This window comes from Bufo gargarizans, chromosome 4 (assembly GCF_014858855.1).
Source record: "Bufo gargarizans isolate SCDJY-AF-19 chromosome 4, ASM1485885v1, whole genome shotgun sequence".
NCBI lineage: Eukaryota > Metazoa > Chordata > Amphibia > Anura > Bufonidae > Bufo > Bufo gargarizans.
In genome coordinates, this window is record NC_058083.1 from 286,422,816 (window position 1) to 286,439,748 (window position 16,933).

Genomic DNA, 16,933 nt, shown 5'->3' on the forward strand with positions numbered 1-16,933 from the left:
TTATCAGCTAGAGCTTTTCAATACAAGATGTTGGCAGATTGACTGGGTCAATTAAAGAAAGTGACCCAGCATTTTGCTAAGAGAATCAGTCAGTTATAGTTAGGACACCATAAAACTGGTGACAGGTTCCCTTTAACCAGTTCCCGTCACACTAACGCCGATAGGCGTCAGGACCGCAGCACTCTCAGGTCTCAGCGAAGCCTATTGGCGTCATATCGTGAGACCCGAGATTTCCTGTGAACGCGCGCTCACAGGAGTGCGCGTTCACAGGATTGCGCCATTCACAAGTTCAACTACAGCCTGCCAGTGCTGATCATTGGCTGGCAGGCTGTAGATTTTTAAAATAACCAAAGAGGTATATCAGACCCTATTTTGTAAATAGCGTCTGATATACCTGCTACCTGCTCCTCTGGTGGTCCCTTTTGCTTGCATCGACCACCAGAGGACGCAGGCAGCTCTGTAAGTAGCACCAAACACCACACACACATTACACCCCCCCCCCCCCTGTCACTTATTAACCCCTCATCACCCCATATAGACTCCCTGATCACCCCCCTGTAAGGGTCTCTTATCACCGCCAGTTACTTAGCTACTTGTTAGGTAGTAAGCGCCCAGCCCATTAGCACTGTCGCTAATCAGCACTAGTACTATATAGTATCTGTAAGTGATCAAGACTGATCGCAATCAGATCTATATCAGTACATTAGGGTCACCTTAGGCTCTACAAAAAACGCAGTGTTCGCCCAATCAAGCCTGATCTTGTGCCCACACTTGCGTTCAGTCTGCCCCACCGCAGTGACAGAATTTAATTTTTTCTGATCACTGCAAAAACACTGTAAAATCGCTGCGCAGCTATTAAGATCACTTTTGAGCTTTCTGGATCTTTATTAGCGGTCGCAGCTTTACTGCACAATCACTACTTTTTACTAGGCAGGTGTGCTCTTTTTCCTGGGCAGTCTCAGAGGAATACCCCCTAAATTTAGTTAGCCCAAAATGTCAAAGGGGTATTCCGCTCAAGAGGCCTGTCATTTGCAGCAGAGTGGTGCTAGCACTGATCTTTTTTTATGGTGCGGCATACACCAGCAGCGCAGCACATCCTGGACCTTCTACCAGCACTGCTGTATTCCCTGGTGAAGTGGCGAGCACCAGCAGGGCAGTTCAAGCTGGTACGGTGGCACGTGCAGTAACTCCCCCGTCGCAGCCACCACGTTCACAGGCCCGTAGAGGCCTTAGTCTCCCAGAGGTGCCGGCAAACCCAAATTGGCAATCCCCTGCTTCCGCCGCACCCGTATTGCCCCCTTTCACCGCCCAGTCTGGAGTTCGCGTGGAGACAGCTCATTTAGGATCGGCCCTTGAGTTTTTTGAGCTGTTCTTCACCGTGGATCTCTATGACTTAGTTGTTACAGAAACCAACCGCTTACGCCACACAGTATATAATCGCCAATTCGGAAAGCTTCTATGCCCAGCCTTTCCAGTGGAAACCAGTCACAGTTTCCGAATTTAAAATATTTTTGGGCCTTATCCTCAGCATGGGTCTAACTAAAAACAATGTATTGCGGTCCTATTGGTCTAAAGACCCAATACATTACATGCCCATGTTCTCTGCTGCTATGTCCAGGGCACGTTTTGAGGTCATCATGCGCTTTATGCATTTCACTGACAATAAAACCTGTCGGCCACCCTGCTTATGACCGGCTCCACAAAATTCAGCCCTCATAGACCGTTTGTCATCCAGGTTTGCAGATGTGTATACCCCCAATCAGAACATCTGCATAGATGTCCCTTGTACATTTTACCGGGCGCCTTGGCATCAAACAGTACATCCCCAGCAAGCGCGCCCGGTATGGGGTCAAACTGTATAAGCTCTGTGAAAGGGCCACAGGCTATACATATAGTTTTAGCGTCCATGAGGGAAAAGACTCAAAACTGGAGCCGGTCGGATGCCCTGACTACCTGGGGAGCAGTGGCAAGATTGTCTGGGACTTGGTGTCACCCTTACTCCACAAGGGGTACCACTTATATGTGGACAATTTTTACACAAGCGTGGCCCTCTTTCAGCACTTACATATAGTCGGAATTCAATGCTGTGGCACCGCGCAACCTAGTCGCCGGGGCTTCCCTCAACGGCTCGTTAATACCCGACTTGCACGGGGGCAGAGCGCTGCCTTGTGTGACCAAGAACTGCTCGCGGTCAAGTGGAGGGACAAGAGGGACGTTTACCTTCTGTCCACCATTCAAGCAGACACGACAGTACAAATTGAAAGGGCAACTGGAGTCATTGAGAAACCCCTCTGTGTCCACGACTATAACCTTCACATGGGAGGGGTGGACATTAATGACCAGATGTTGGCTCCCTATTTAGTGTCCCGCCGCATCAGACGCTGGTATAAGAAGGTGTCTGTTTATTTAATTCAATTGGCTGTCTATAATAGTTTTGTTCTCTACAGTAAGGCTGGGAGAACTGGATCCTTCCTAAAATTCCAGGAAGAGATCATTTCGGAACCCCTGTATTCAGGAGGGTCCGTGCCCCAAGTCCCTAATGTAGTTAGCCGGCTACATGACAGACACTTCCCGAGTGTCTATCCTGTTACCCCAACTCAGCGTTCCCCAAGAAAAAGATGTCGTGTCTGTAGCAGGGCTGGAATAAGGCGTGACATCACTGTTTTTTGTCCTGATTGTCCTGACCAGTCTGCCCTATGCATAGGGGAGTGTTTCCGCAAGTACCACACACAGGTACACTATTAGTGTAGGGATCACGTGACACAGGACAGGCACACAGGGGTCTTAGGGCCCTTTCACACAGAGCTGCTACAAACCTCTCCTTTTACCAGGGACAAAGTGCATAATGTACTTCGCCACATCTCTGGGCGATTTGCGCTTTGCACATTGTCCCATGGGGAAGGAGAGGTTTGTCCTCTAAAGGTAAAAAAAAAAAAATCACAGGTAAGCAAAAAAGTTAATGTTCTGTTTCAATTGGCTGTCTATAATACTTTTGTTCTCTACAGTAAGGCTGGGAGAACTGGATCCTTCCTAAAATTCCAGGAAGAGATCATTTCGGAACCCCTGTATCCAGGAGGGTCCGTGCCCCAAGTCCCTGATGTAGTTAGCCATTAGTTAAAGTTTATAAAAGTTGATGTTAATTAATTTATTGCGCTGCTGCCTGTGTTTTTTTTTTTTTTTTTAGCTTCTAGGTGGACCAAGCGATCAACCAGCTGCAGCACTGATGTGCATTCTGACAGAAGCATTGCGCTGCTGTCAGATTGCACAAAGTCGGTCTATGCGGCGCTGCAAGACAAGATTTCTCCTCTGCAGTAAAAAATATACGTTTGCTGAGGCTTATGAGCTGAGGGGCGGTGTTCATATGCTTTGGCAAACACTTTGTATAAATTCGATTGATGTGAATGGAGAAATCGGGTTTGCCAGGGCATACGAGCTGAAGTGGGTTTGGATGTTGGGTGGAGCTCCTTTCCACCTCTTTTTTTTTTGCACATTTTTTGGCAGAGATTTTTTCATCCACATTGTTAGCGGTTTTTCTGGGCAGGTTTATGATGGTTATATGGAGGCATCAGACCTCCACACCCGTGACTATTTCCCTGTGCAACGAATATCCCCTTTGCTTCTGATCAGAGAGATAAGACAGCCCTGACTCAACATAGGTTGTCAATATCTGAAATCTTTATTCTCCCAGCACATAGTTTATAGGGCTTGTTGGGGGTGGGAACATAGTGTCCTTCCAGATCCAATTGCACCAATCCTCCTAGAACTCACAAGGCATTGGGAATCATGTGTTTGTGAATATACAGTTGAAACTTTGCTAAACAATGCTGACATCTGCTATATACAATACATGAAAGGGTTATTTTACATTGAACAGGTCTCTCTCTCCATGCTAACAAGTTAAATAGGAAATCACAGGTTCCTGTCAATGTATGCGAGGTGAGGTGTTAAATAGCCTTTTGGTCAGGAAGGCTGCTATTGTGTCCCGGACTGGCAGGGTGTGATATGTGCTAATTCGATGTGCTGCATTTCACAAGAGAAGGCTTGTATAATATATGTCTAATCTGTGATGTATCAAAAGTAAGATTATGAAAATCCCTTTCAATCCAACCATTGATCCCAACTTTTATATATATATACAAAAACGGGATCACTGTATGTTTTCCTCCATCTAAGGCTGTGTGTGTGTGTATATGTATATATATATATATATATATATCTAAATATGTGTGTGTGTGTGTGTGACCCATGAAGACACTAAAGACTATGAAGGAGATGAAAAAAACCTTCTGTGTAATTTGGCGCACAGTAGGAAAAAATCTCCTGCATAGTGAAAAGAGAGAAGAAAGAAAAGTAAGAAAAAACATAAGGCATGCAAGTTCTACACATAGATAGGATATTCGGGTTAGACCTTTTACTGGGCTAACCCCGCCCTCTATGGCACATGGCTGCCCAGTAAAGTTGCAGATATGCAGGTACATTCCACCTTATGCCTTGACCAATAGAAATTCCCCTTAGACCTGGAAGGCATACATTCGCACATTTCCTGAGAGTGCCGGTGGGTGGCGCTCAAACACTCACCATCCACCACCACACCCAGAACACGCGCAAATGCTCCCAAATGAATCAGCCCTTTTTTTAAACAAATGTGGCCCTAATCGGACAGCATCTATTTAATCTGGCACAAAGATGCTACTAACCCACAGTGAATCTCTGTTAGACATGGTTCCAAAAGGGGGGATCAGTCCCTGAGGAAGGTCTTTTAAAGCAGGGTCGACCAAGAAAGGTGATATGGCATTCACATGGACACCAGTCTCACCAACTAATGTTTCATGTTGGGGCGCCCATGGTCCAGTGAGACTGGCATCAGCGTGCCATACCCCACTGTTGCTGATGAGGACCCGCTGGTAGCTTTCACTAAGAACATTGCTCTCAGAGCCAGCAGCCATTAGATCCCTCTCAAACCAACGGTGGCGGCTTTCACATGGGTAGCATGAACCAGAGTGCTGATCTATAGACCTACATACCATTCCTAAGCCAAAAAGAAAGTCTACCATAGTCATCCTATGCTTAATAAAACTTTCCACGACAGTTCCCTCCTCTCTGCAATATGTCCACTGTGTTCTTATAGTCTCTTGCTGAATCTTCGGTTTCCTCAGCTTGCCCTCGTCGATTGTGGTGCTCCTTGGGTGTTATTGCCTCCATGATGATGCTCCGTCCTTCGGTTCGATTCTTCAGGGAGTTGACTCTGAGCCCTGATGTGGTAAGGTGCGACGTGGCGATGAACGTTTAGTTGGACATCGATTCCATCAAAGACATAGGTTGATCCGTGGTGTATCTGGGAGCTGCGATGAGGATGTGATTATCTGCACGTGACTGGGCCATCCGATCGATCAAACAGCAGGAGCATCTCACCAGGATATATATGATAAAGAGAAAAACAACAACATGAGGATATATACTCCTATTTCCTTCAACCAGTTACCTATGGAAATCAGGAAATCTCCAAAACCACCCAAAGCTGTGAAAGGATTCTATCTCTCATTAATAATAGCCCTATCTATGCCCTGAACTACAGTGACCTTATCTATATGGGCCTGGACTTTATCCCTGGTATCTGCAGTCCTCTCCTATAAACTCACAGAAACCCCCCCCCCCCCTTAGAAGCTAAAAGATAATCCAGTGCCATCTTTTCCTCTAAGACGAGGGTTGTGTTGGTGCACCTGTTGGCAAGGGAAACAAAAGCGAAATATCATCATAATCAATGTTTTTATTTTTTCAATCAGTTTGGTCATATATTCCTCTTGTATCTGCTGCAAGTATCTAGGCATCAGAATTAATGGACTCATTGTCCATGGGGCTGGGAAAGGTCTGCCCATACTACTCCTCCTTTTTAGCATAGACCATTTAGCGTCTTTGCTCATCCCTTGAATCTTTGATGCCCTTGCATATATTGTTCTACTGGGCTGTGCAGACTGTACATGCTCAGACAAAACCTGTTCCCCAGGTTCTGGGAAACCAGAAACTGTGGTAGAGTCAAGTGTTCGCATATCTCATCATCTGATTCTGTTGTTAATTTTGGGGGTGGGACAGGAGTTGGAATCACAAAGGGGTTTTCACTTTTGCTGTCTTGTATTTGAACTGCACAAGTCAGTCCAAAACTTTTGCACATAGCCATGCTTGGCCACAAGTATTTATATACATTTTACTCCAATGAGGGTCTCCTTATCAACCCAAGGATCTGTATAAAATGGACCTAAACACCTCTGGGTAAACATTTTTTAGACTTTCCCCCAATTCATTTTTAGGAGACAGTTTCACCATAGAGATTTGCAGCAGACTCAGGGTACATGATTTTCAGTTCCAAATTTTAAAATTGTTTCTTTATGGGATCCTTCTTACCATAAGAATTGCCCATTTTTTTTTTTTTTTTTATTTTTTTAGCTAAAATATACAGTGAGATCAGCTGAATTTGAAGGTTTATCTAAGGATAATTATGTTTGTGTTCAGTGCGAAAATACTTACTGATAAACCTTATGCTTATCAGTTTATGTGTTTGTTTTTTTTAATCCTATTTCTTCTAATTCAGGTTCATAACTACTCCTGAATTTATGGCAGATTTTATACTATTCTGGATGGTATTACTTCTAATTCAGGCTCATATTACTCCTGAATCTATGGCAGATTTTATACTATTCTGGATGGTATTACTTCTAATTCAGGCTCATATTACTCCTGAATCTATGGCAGATTTTAAACTATTGATGGCCAATTTTATACCTTCAATTTCAGCATGAACTCGCATACAATCTATACATAATCTATACAGTAAATTCAACCTTATACATATATATAACGACTAAAAAAAAAATGCTTAAGCAACTATACAGCTATATACAGGTTTAGCAAAGGATATTCGTTGCACACAATACTGTTTTTCAAATCAGGGGAATACAGACCCCATTTTTTCTTCAGGAATATCAGATTCCTGCGGGATTTCAGATCCCTCTATTACTTTAGGAATATCAGATTCCTCTGGGATTTCAGATCCCTCTATTACTTTAGGAATATCAGATTCCTGGGAGACGCTTATCAGAAGCGCTTACCGGGTTCAAATAATCCACTCTTACAGTATAGGGCAGTAATAATATATATCTTAAATATAGAATCACTTACCCGATACTGCTTTGGTGGATCCCACTTCTGACACCAAACTGTTAGCGGTTTTTCTGGGCAGGTTTATGATGGTTATATGGAGGCATCAGACCTCCACACCCGTGACTATTTCCCTGTGCAACGAATATCCCCTTTGCTTCTGATCAGAGAGATAAGACAGCCCTGACTCAACATAGGTTGTCAATATCTGAAATCTTTATTCTCCCAGCACATAGTTTATAGGGCTTGTTGGGGGTGGGAACATAGTGTCCTTCCAGATCCAATTGCACCAATCCTCCTAGAACTCACAAGGCATTGGGAATCATGTGTTTGTGAATATACAGTTGAAACTTTGCTAAACAATGCTGACATCTGCTATATACAATACATGAAAGGGTTATTTTACATTGAACAGGTCTCTCTCTCCATGCTAACAAGTTAAATAGGAAATCACAGGTTCCTGTCAATGTATGCGAGGTGAGGTGTTAAATAGCCTTTTGGTCAGGAAGGCTGCTATTGTGTCCCGGACTGGCAGGGTGTGATATGTGCTAATTCGATGTGCTGCATTTCACAAGAGAAGGCTTGTATAATATATGTCTAATCTGTGATGTATCAAAAGTAAGATTATGAAAATCCCTTTCACACATTGATCGATGCGAATGAAGAAATCTATGCCGTTCATTTTTTCTTTCAGCCCAGAGGCTGAACGGAAAAAAAAATCTCATTACCCGTATGCTCATACATGATTGTGGAGACCCTCAAATGCCAGGGCAGTACAGACACCCCACAAATGACCCCATTTTGGAAAGAAGACACCCCAAGGTATTCGCTGAGGGGCATATTGAGTCCATGAAAGATTAAACTTTTTGTCACAAGTTAGCGGAAAGTGAGACTTTGTGAGAAAAAACAAAAAAAAATCAATTTCCGCTAACTTGTGCCAAAAAAAAAATCTTAGATGAACTCGCCATGGCCCTCACGGAATACCTTGGGGTGTCTTCTTTCCAAAATGGAGTCACATGTGGGGTATTTATACTGCCCTGGCATTTTAGGGGCCCTAAACTATGAGAAGAACTCTGGAATCCAAATGTCTAAAAATGCCCTCCTAAAAGGTACTCATTGGAATTTGGGCCCCTTTGCGCACCTAGGCTGCAAAAAAGTGTCACACATGTGGTATCGCCGTACTCAGTAGAAGTAGGGCAATGTGTTTTGGGTTGTCTTTTCACACATACCCATCTTGTGTGTGAGAAATATCTCTGTAAATGACAACTTTTTTATTTTTTTTATACAAAGTTGTCAATTTACAGAGAGATTTCTCTCACCCAGCATGGGTATATGTAAAAATACACCCCAATACACATTGCCCTACTTCTTCTGAGTAAGGCAATACCACATGTGTGACACTTTTTTGCAGGCTAGGTGCGCAAAGGGGCCCAAATTCCAATGAGTACCTTTAGGATTTCACAGGGCATTTTTACGCATTTGGATTCCAAACTACTTCTCACGCTTTAGGGCCCCTAAAATGCCAGGGCAGTATAAATAGCCCACAAGTGACCCCATTTTGGAAAGAAGACACCCCAAGCATTACATATTACATTTTTGTGAGGCAAGATTACCAAAAATAGAAATTCTGAAACTTCATCTCCATTTGCCATAAACTGTTGAGGAACATCTAAAGGGTTAATAATGTTAGTAAAATCTGTTTTGAATACCTTAAGGGGTCACTTTTATGGAGTTTCTACTCTAGGGGTGCATAAGGGGTTCTTTAAATGGGACATGGTACCAAAAAAAGGCCATCAAAATCTGCCTTCCAGAAACCATACAGCGTTCCTTTCCTTCTGTGCCCTGACGTTTGGTCATACAGCAGTTTACGACCACATATGGGGTGTTTCTGTAAACTGCAGAATCAGGGTAATAAATATAAAGTTTTGTTTGGCTGTTAACCCTTGCTTTGTTACTGGAAAAAAACGGTTTAAAATTGAAAATTTGCCCCAAAATAGCTGTTTTGGCACCGTTTTTATTTTATTTTTTTGACCGTGTTCATCTGAGGGGTTAGGTCATGGGGTATTTTTATTATAGAGCAGATTCTTACGGATGTGGCGATACATAATATGTCTACTTTTTTTTAATTTATTTTAGTTTTACAAAATAATATTTAAAAAAAAAAAAAGTTTTTGTTTTAGCGTCTCAAGTGTGAGAACCATAGTTTTTTTTCCGATTGTCAGTGGCTAAATGGAATTAAAATTGGGGAAGGGTAATATAAGTTTAGTACTCCATGGAAATGTGGTACTCCCTGAAGCAACCAATAATGCAGAGGCCCGGATGATCGGGGCACGTGTCACACTGAGTGGTCCTTCTGTATCCCCCTCCTGTGACACACTCTGCATGATCCATGCGCCTCCAGTTCCCGAGGTACTCCGGCCTGCTCTTTCCCGGCCAGAAAAGATCAGGGCCTTGAGGACTGCTTCATAGAACTGCAGGAATTTCCCTGTGTTGCCAGCGCTCCGGGACAGCACAAAAGAGTTGTACAAGGCAATCTGTACAACCTGTACCAAGTAGACCGCAACTTTTTTGTACCATGCCCGGGTTTTGCACATGGCATTATATGGCTTGAGGACTTGATCAGAGAGATCAACTCCTCCCATATACCGATTGTTGTCAACGATACAATCGGGCTTGAGGACCGTTGCCGCGGTACCTCGCACAGGGACAGGGGTGATGCCGTTACCGTGAATTGTGGACAGTACAAGGACATCCCTCTTGTCCTTATATCTGACCAGAAACAGGTTTCCACTGGTAAGGGCACAGATCTCACCCCTGGGGATTGGTACCTGGAGAGGCTGGGCCTGGATATCGCAATGATTTGCATGGTCCCACGAGCGGACATGGATCTGGCGGCGAGGGACTGGAACAAGGGGATACTAGTATAAAAGTTATCCACGTACAGATGGTAAACTTTATCTAGCAGTGGGTGCATAAGGTCCCACACAAGTTTCCCGGGGACATTCTGGGGGTTCAATACGGGAATCGTACACACGAAACTTGTAAGTGTAACCTCACAAAGTTTGCACAGCTTAAGGCCATACCTCGCCCGCTTAGAGGGAACAGACTGGCGGAAAAGGAGTCTTCCTCTGAAAGCATTGAGAGACTTGTCAACCGCGACCTCCCTTCCAGGTACATAGGCCTCCAAAAATTTGGCCCCAAAGTGATCAATGACCGGCCTGATTTTGTACAGGCAGTCATAGGCAGGATCACCTTGGGGGGGACATGCTGCATAATGCAGGCATTTCCGGATGGCCTAAAACCGGGTATGTGTCATGGCCGTACTGTAAAGTGGGGTCTGGTAGAGGACGTCCCCACTCCAGTAATGCCTGACACTAGATTTTTTGACTAGGCCCAGCCACCGGCCCTAGCCAAAAAGGAGCCCGGGTGTTGAGCAATGAACTGTTGGGCGTACAGGTTCGTTTGCTCCACCATTAGATTCACAAAGTGGTCACTGAAAAAAAAAGACTAAAATAGTCATATTCAGTGAAGCCCCACTGTGGAAATCTGGATTCCTGCTTGGCCAACAAAATCAGGAATCACAGGTTCAAAATTCTCTGGGGTACACCAGACAAGCTCACCGGTAGAGGGCTCAGGTGGATATATCTGGTGGGCCGGAAAACTAGTACAAGCCCCAGAGCTGCTTGTACTAGTGTGGGCCGCAGGGTCCCTAGCATGGCGCTCCCCTTGCTCTGCCTGGCGGCGTCTTCGCCGCCTTGGGGGCTCATCATCATCCCTAGATGAGGAGGAGGACGCGGATGACAAAAGGAAAGTGGGGGTAACCCTCGTCCTTACTGGGGCTTTCGGAGTCGGAGGCAAGCAGGGCGTATGCCTCCTCGGCCGAGAACGTCTGGCGGGCCAAAGGGGAGTGTGTGCGTGTGTGTGCGTGCGTGCGTGGAAAGCTTTATTCAGTGTGCGTGTGTGGGGGAAAGGCATTTACGGACTTTGCCCTACACCTAACATAAAAATAAAATGATTCAAACACACTGATCAGTGGTACGAAGCTGATCAGCGGTGGGGTGGGCGATGCGCTAACAGTGGCCGAATGCTAAGGGTGCCGGTCACAGTCAGCGCATGCTGATAATTGCGCCCCAAAAAAATGTGTGAGTGGGGGCAGGGGGGTAAGCTGCAGCACCCCTGGGGGGGTCTAGGGTCGCACAGTTGAGTGCTGCGGACCCCAGACACCCGATATGGCACTACAACCCAATAAAAAAACCTTCTCTCCCTCACTATCCCTGCCTAATCTACCTCTCCCTACCTCACCAAAAAACACAGATTTGTGCATGATGACCTCACAGCACAGCTGGGCTCCTCTCTCTGCTGCTCCACGGACCGGTATGAGTGGGGAGAGGAGCTCCGGCAATTCAAAACTGCCGCCCCGCCCGCCCATGTGCCCAGCCGACCAATCAGAAGCGATCCTGAGAGGTGGCGTGACCGCCACCTCTCAGGATCGCAGGACGGTGATTGGTAGTGTATCATCAAACCACCGATCACTGTCCTATTCGGGGTTATCGGGTCACCAGACCCGAATAACCCAGAAACGCAGCAAACCGCAGGTCTGAATTGACCTGCGGTTTGCTGCGATCGCCGACAAGGGGGGGTCACAGGACCCCCCCTGGGCATTGACCCAAGGTGACTGCTCAATGATTTGAGCAGGCACCTTGTTCCGATCACCGCGTGGCGGTGATCATACACATGGCGTACAGGTACATCCTGTGTCCTTAAGTACCAGGACATCAGGGCGTACCTGTACGCCGTGTCCGTAACTGGTGAAGTTTCATTATGTATCAATATATACTTATAGACTGGTCTAATAATCAATTATGTTCCTTAATCAGGGGCTGTCCCGAAAAGCACATGATAACCGTCAAGAAAACCAATTTACAAAAGTACTCAAAACCATGTATAAAATAATGAGAAGCAAGATGCGGCATCTTGCTTTGGGGCTGTTTTTCTTCAGCTGGAACCGGGGCCTTAGATAAGCTAGAGGGAATTATGAACAGTTCCAAATACCAGTCAATATTGGCACAAAACCTTTAGACTTCTGCTAGAAAGCTGAACATGAAGAGGAACTTCATCTATCAGCATGACAACGACCCAAAGCATACATCCAAATCAACAAAGGAATGGCTTCACTAGAAGAAGATTAAAGTTTTGGAATGGCCCAGCCAGAGCCCAGACCTGAATCCGATTGAAAATCTGTGGGGTGATCTGAATAGGGCTGTGCACAGGAGATGCCATCGCAATCTGACAGATTTGGAGTGTTTTTGCAAAGAAGAGTGGGCACATCTTCCAAGTCAAAATGTGCCATGCTGATAGACTCATACCCAAAAAGACTGAGTGCTGTAATAAAATCAAAAGGTGCTTCAACAAAGTATTAGTTTAAGGGTGTGCACACTTATGCAACCATATTATTTTATTTTTATATTTTTTCTTCCCTCTACCTAAAAGATTTCAGTTTAGTTTTCAATTGAGTTGTACAGTTTATAGGTCACATTAAAGGTGGAAAAAGTTCTGAAAGGATTTATTTTTGTCTCAGGTTTCTGTGATGTAAAAAAATAAAAATAAATTAATTGTAGACTTTTTATATCCACTGTACGTGTTGTTTCTGCAGCATGTGCATGTGAATTTTACATAATCTATTTAGACACGACAGATTTCAGTTGCTGAAATTTCAAAGGTAGACTGCCTTAGAGCAATACTGATCAAACTGTGAGACTCCTCCAGTTGTTAAAGTGCAGCAGGAGAGGCAGATGTGACGGAAGTGATCATTTGCTGCACCAACTCTTTGTACGTTATATTATACATCAGGTTCACAAGACAAATAAAAGGTAAAATTACAAACTTTTTTAATTTTGAAAAGGATTTAGACTACTGTTGATGGGGCTCTGGCAACACCAGTTCTGGTTAGTGTGGCTGCTTAGAAAAAGACAGAAGTCTTGATCTAGACAAACACTGTGACCAAGATGCAGCTCTACGAGAAGCATTAGGACAGAACGGGTTTTCAAGCTCAGTGAAGAAGACGGTTTCCTTCCAGAAATAAGTAATCGTGAAAATAACAAGGAAATTAAACAAGATCACAGATCAGAGCTAGGGAAGGGAGGGATACGCCCAGTAATGCAGGAGCTGTATGGGCCGCAGATTGTACCAATAGGGCATAGCTACTGGAGATACTGCAAATACTCTGCCTATAATAGAAGTAATGTGGCTGCATGGAGCTCATTATAATGAGAGTGGAACAGAGCTACAGCATTTGGAAATGCTACAGTATATGGAGGCTGTACAGGTACTCTACCTAATAAGGGAGAAATACGGCTGTGTAGTGCACACTTAAAACCAGACAGGTGTAAAGGGCACAGCATCTGAAGATGGCACAGGAACTCCACTTCAGAGGTGAGCGATGCCTGCGTGGCACGCAATAGAACCAAAGAAGTGCAATAACTACCGCATTAGAAGAGGGCCTCTATACCTCGCCTGGTAAGGGAGAAATAGGGCTGCATGGTGCATAATAGAACCAGAGAGGTGTAACGGCTACAGCAAATCTGGATCTTAAAGGTACTCTACCTCTAAAGGGAGCAATGTGTCTGCTTGGTGCACACTAGAACCAGGCATAAGAAATGGCTACAGCCTCTGGAGACGGAGCACCAGAGAACCAGACAGGTGTAATGACTACAGCGTCTGAAGATGGCACAGGTACTCTACCTATAAAGGGAACAATGTGGCTGCTTGGTGCACATTAGAACAAGTGTAAAGGATACAGCCCCTGGAAATGGAGCACCAGAGAACCAGACAGGTGTAATAACTACAGCCTCTGGAGATGGAGCACCATAGAACCAGACAGGTGTAATGACTACAGCATCTGGAGATGGTACAGGTACTCTATCTATGAAGGGAGTAATGTAGCTGCTGGGATACGTCTGCATAGTGTACTGTAATGGCTACAGGCACTCATTCTGGTGAACCAGGGCTCGCTCTGTATATATGGTTGCGTGTCGCACGCTAGCACCAGAATGGCTGTTTTGGCTACAGTGCCTGGCGGGAACACACTCCGACTAGGAGGGTGTGTAGAATATAGCCCCTGATACAGAGAAATAGCTGCAGTGCTGGGTACAACATTTGGCAGTGGTACAAGTACCCCCCTGTTAAGGGGAAGGCGTACGTACCTGGGACACCACTTAGGTGTGCCGGCATGCTAACCACGTGGCAGGCTAACTTACCTGGTAAGGAAAGGGTATGTCACCAGCCTCAGACTTGTCCTGGGAGTGACCCGAGGATGCCGAGGAGGATCGGGACATGGTTCTGACAACCAGAGGTAGTCTGCGGGACCTAGCAGAGTGTGCCCCATTCATGGAAGATTCCCTGGGAGGGCAGAGGTGGCCGCAATTTTTGGACAGGCAGTCGGTGCAGCGACTACCATAGACTGGAAGAGTCGGACAGGATTCCCTATGGCTTGGGACAGGGAAGAGGCCCAGTCAGGAGAGACCGACGGAGAAGTAGGTCAGGGCGTCATGAGAGGGCCTGGGAGTGACTGCGCACAAAGAGGAACAGGCTGACTGCGTGGCAACCCTTTGTCGCAACGGGCACACCGAAATACATGCGACCCCCAAGGGGGGCTGGAAATGGGAGTCTTCCGAGTGAGGACATGAGGCCTCAGAGGGAGCCTGAAAAAGAAAGCAGCCAGCCAAAGGCTACCAGGGGCCGAGTCCCCAAAGTGGTACTGCAACATCTCAGAGAGAAAGGACCCCCCTGCTGGCAAGACGGAGGCTATTTCTTCTAGAAAACAGCACCCACAGGGTTAAAGCCCATGCTTGGCTGGCATTAGGGGAGGAACCCCTGCAGAATCCGAGAGGAGCAGGGAGGGGCCAGCAAAAGCCCGGCAAACGAGGGAAGGGGGCGGGAGAGAACATGGCCTAGGCATGGTGGAAGCCGGGGCCTCGATTAATGAGGTGGCCGGAAAAGGTGCGCTGTCGGTGGGACAGAACCGCGGGAGACCGGGGGCCCTCCGGAATGAAAAAACGGTGAGGGGGCTCCTGAGGGGGAGCGACGCTCAGGGAGGGGAAAAGCAGGGCAAAAGGAGCACCAGGGGTGGGCCAGAGAAAACGCGGCCTAGTCCCGGCAGAAGTCGGGGACTACAGTAGATGGGAGGCCGGGGAGTGGACGGGGGGGAGGCCACAAAGGAAGCAGGGTGGCCAGGGAAAAGAGAAAAGGACCGGGGGGAAGAAAGGAGGGAGGGGGGGGAAGAGAGAAAGGGTGCCCCCCTGGGGGAGAAGGGATTAAAGAAGGGGGTGAAGCACCCAGACCCCCGACAAAGTGGATGCCATCCCCGGCCACGACAGGTGACCTAACCTGGGACCCCCACTAATTCTGGGACGTATAGGAAACACTCACCATCTGATGCCTTCGGGTGCCACAGGGTCACCCCATCGGCAGACTCAACACGGGGACCGTGGGAATGCCGATATGCCACTGTGGATGCAGTCAATGGGGACTGGGTGACCGGCGAGGTACCCGAGTACGCGCCCACAAGGGGTGCAACTAAAGTGGCAGCCCACGATGGAGCACCTGCCTGCAGCAGGTAAAAACCTGCAGAAGAGAGAAAAAAATTCAGATGAAAAAATAAAATAATAAAATAGCTAGACTAAAACGGAATAGCCTAGTGCTGTTGAGAGGGTATAGCCCACCTGGGTGGAGCCAACCTTTTATTAAACCCATATTAAAAATGGATTACAATGGAAAATCTGCCCAAAAAGTGAAATTTAAAACTATGATCTCCATTTTCCTTTAATTCTTGTGGAATGCCTAAAGGGTTAACAAAGTAAAATAAGTTTTAACTAATTTGAGGGGTGTTTCCAGAATGGCGTCATTTACAGGGGTATCCACTATGTAAGCCCCACAAAGTGACTTCAGACCTGAACTGGTCCTTAAAAAGTGGGTTTTGGCAATTTTCTTAAAGATTTTAAGAATTACTTCTAAAATTCTAAGCCTTCTAACGTCCTAAAAAAAATAAAATGACATTTCCAAAAAGATGCCAACATAAAGTAGACATATGGGGAATGTTAACCCTTTCATGACCAAAGGTCATTGATGCCCCAGTGTCCAGGTCAAAATTTACAAATCTGACATGCGTCACTTTAAGTGGTAATAGCTTTGGAACACTTTTACTTATCCACGCCATTCTGAGATTGTTTTCTCGTGACACATTGTACTTCATGACAGTCATAAATTTGAGTCAATATATATCACCTTTATTTATGAAAAAATCCCAAATTTACCCAAAAATTGTAAAAATTTGCAATTTTCTAAATTTCTATTTCTCTGCTTCTAAAACAGAAAGTGATACCTCATAAAATATTTATTACATAACATTCCCCACATGTCTACTTTATGTTGGCATCATTTTTGAAATGTTATTTTATTTTTTTAGGACATTACAAGGCTTAGAAGTTTAGAAGCAATTCTTAAAATTTTTAAGAATATTTCCAAAACCCACTTTTTAAGGACTGGTTCAGGTCTGAAGTCACTTTGTGGGGCTTACATAGTGTATACCCCCATAAATGACCCCATTGTAGAAACTACACCCCTCAAGTTACTTAAAACCAATTTTACTAACGTTATTAACCCTTTAGGTGTTCCACAAGAATTAAAGGAAAATGGAGATGAAATTTGTAAATTTCACTTTTTTAGCAGATTTTCTATTTTATTACATTTTTTTCTTTAACACATTAAGGGTTAACAGCCAAAC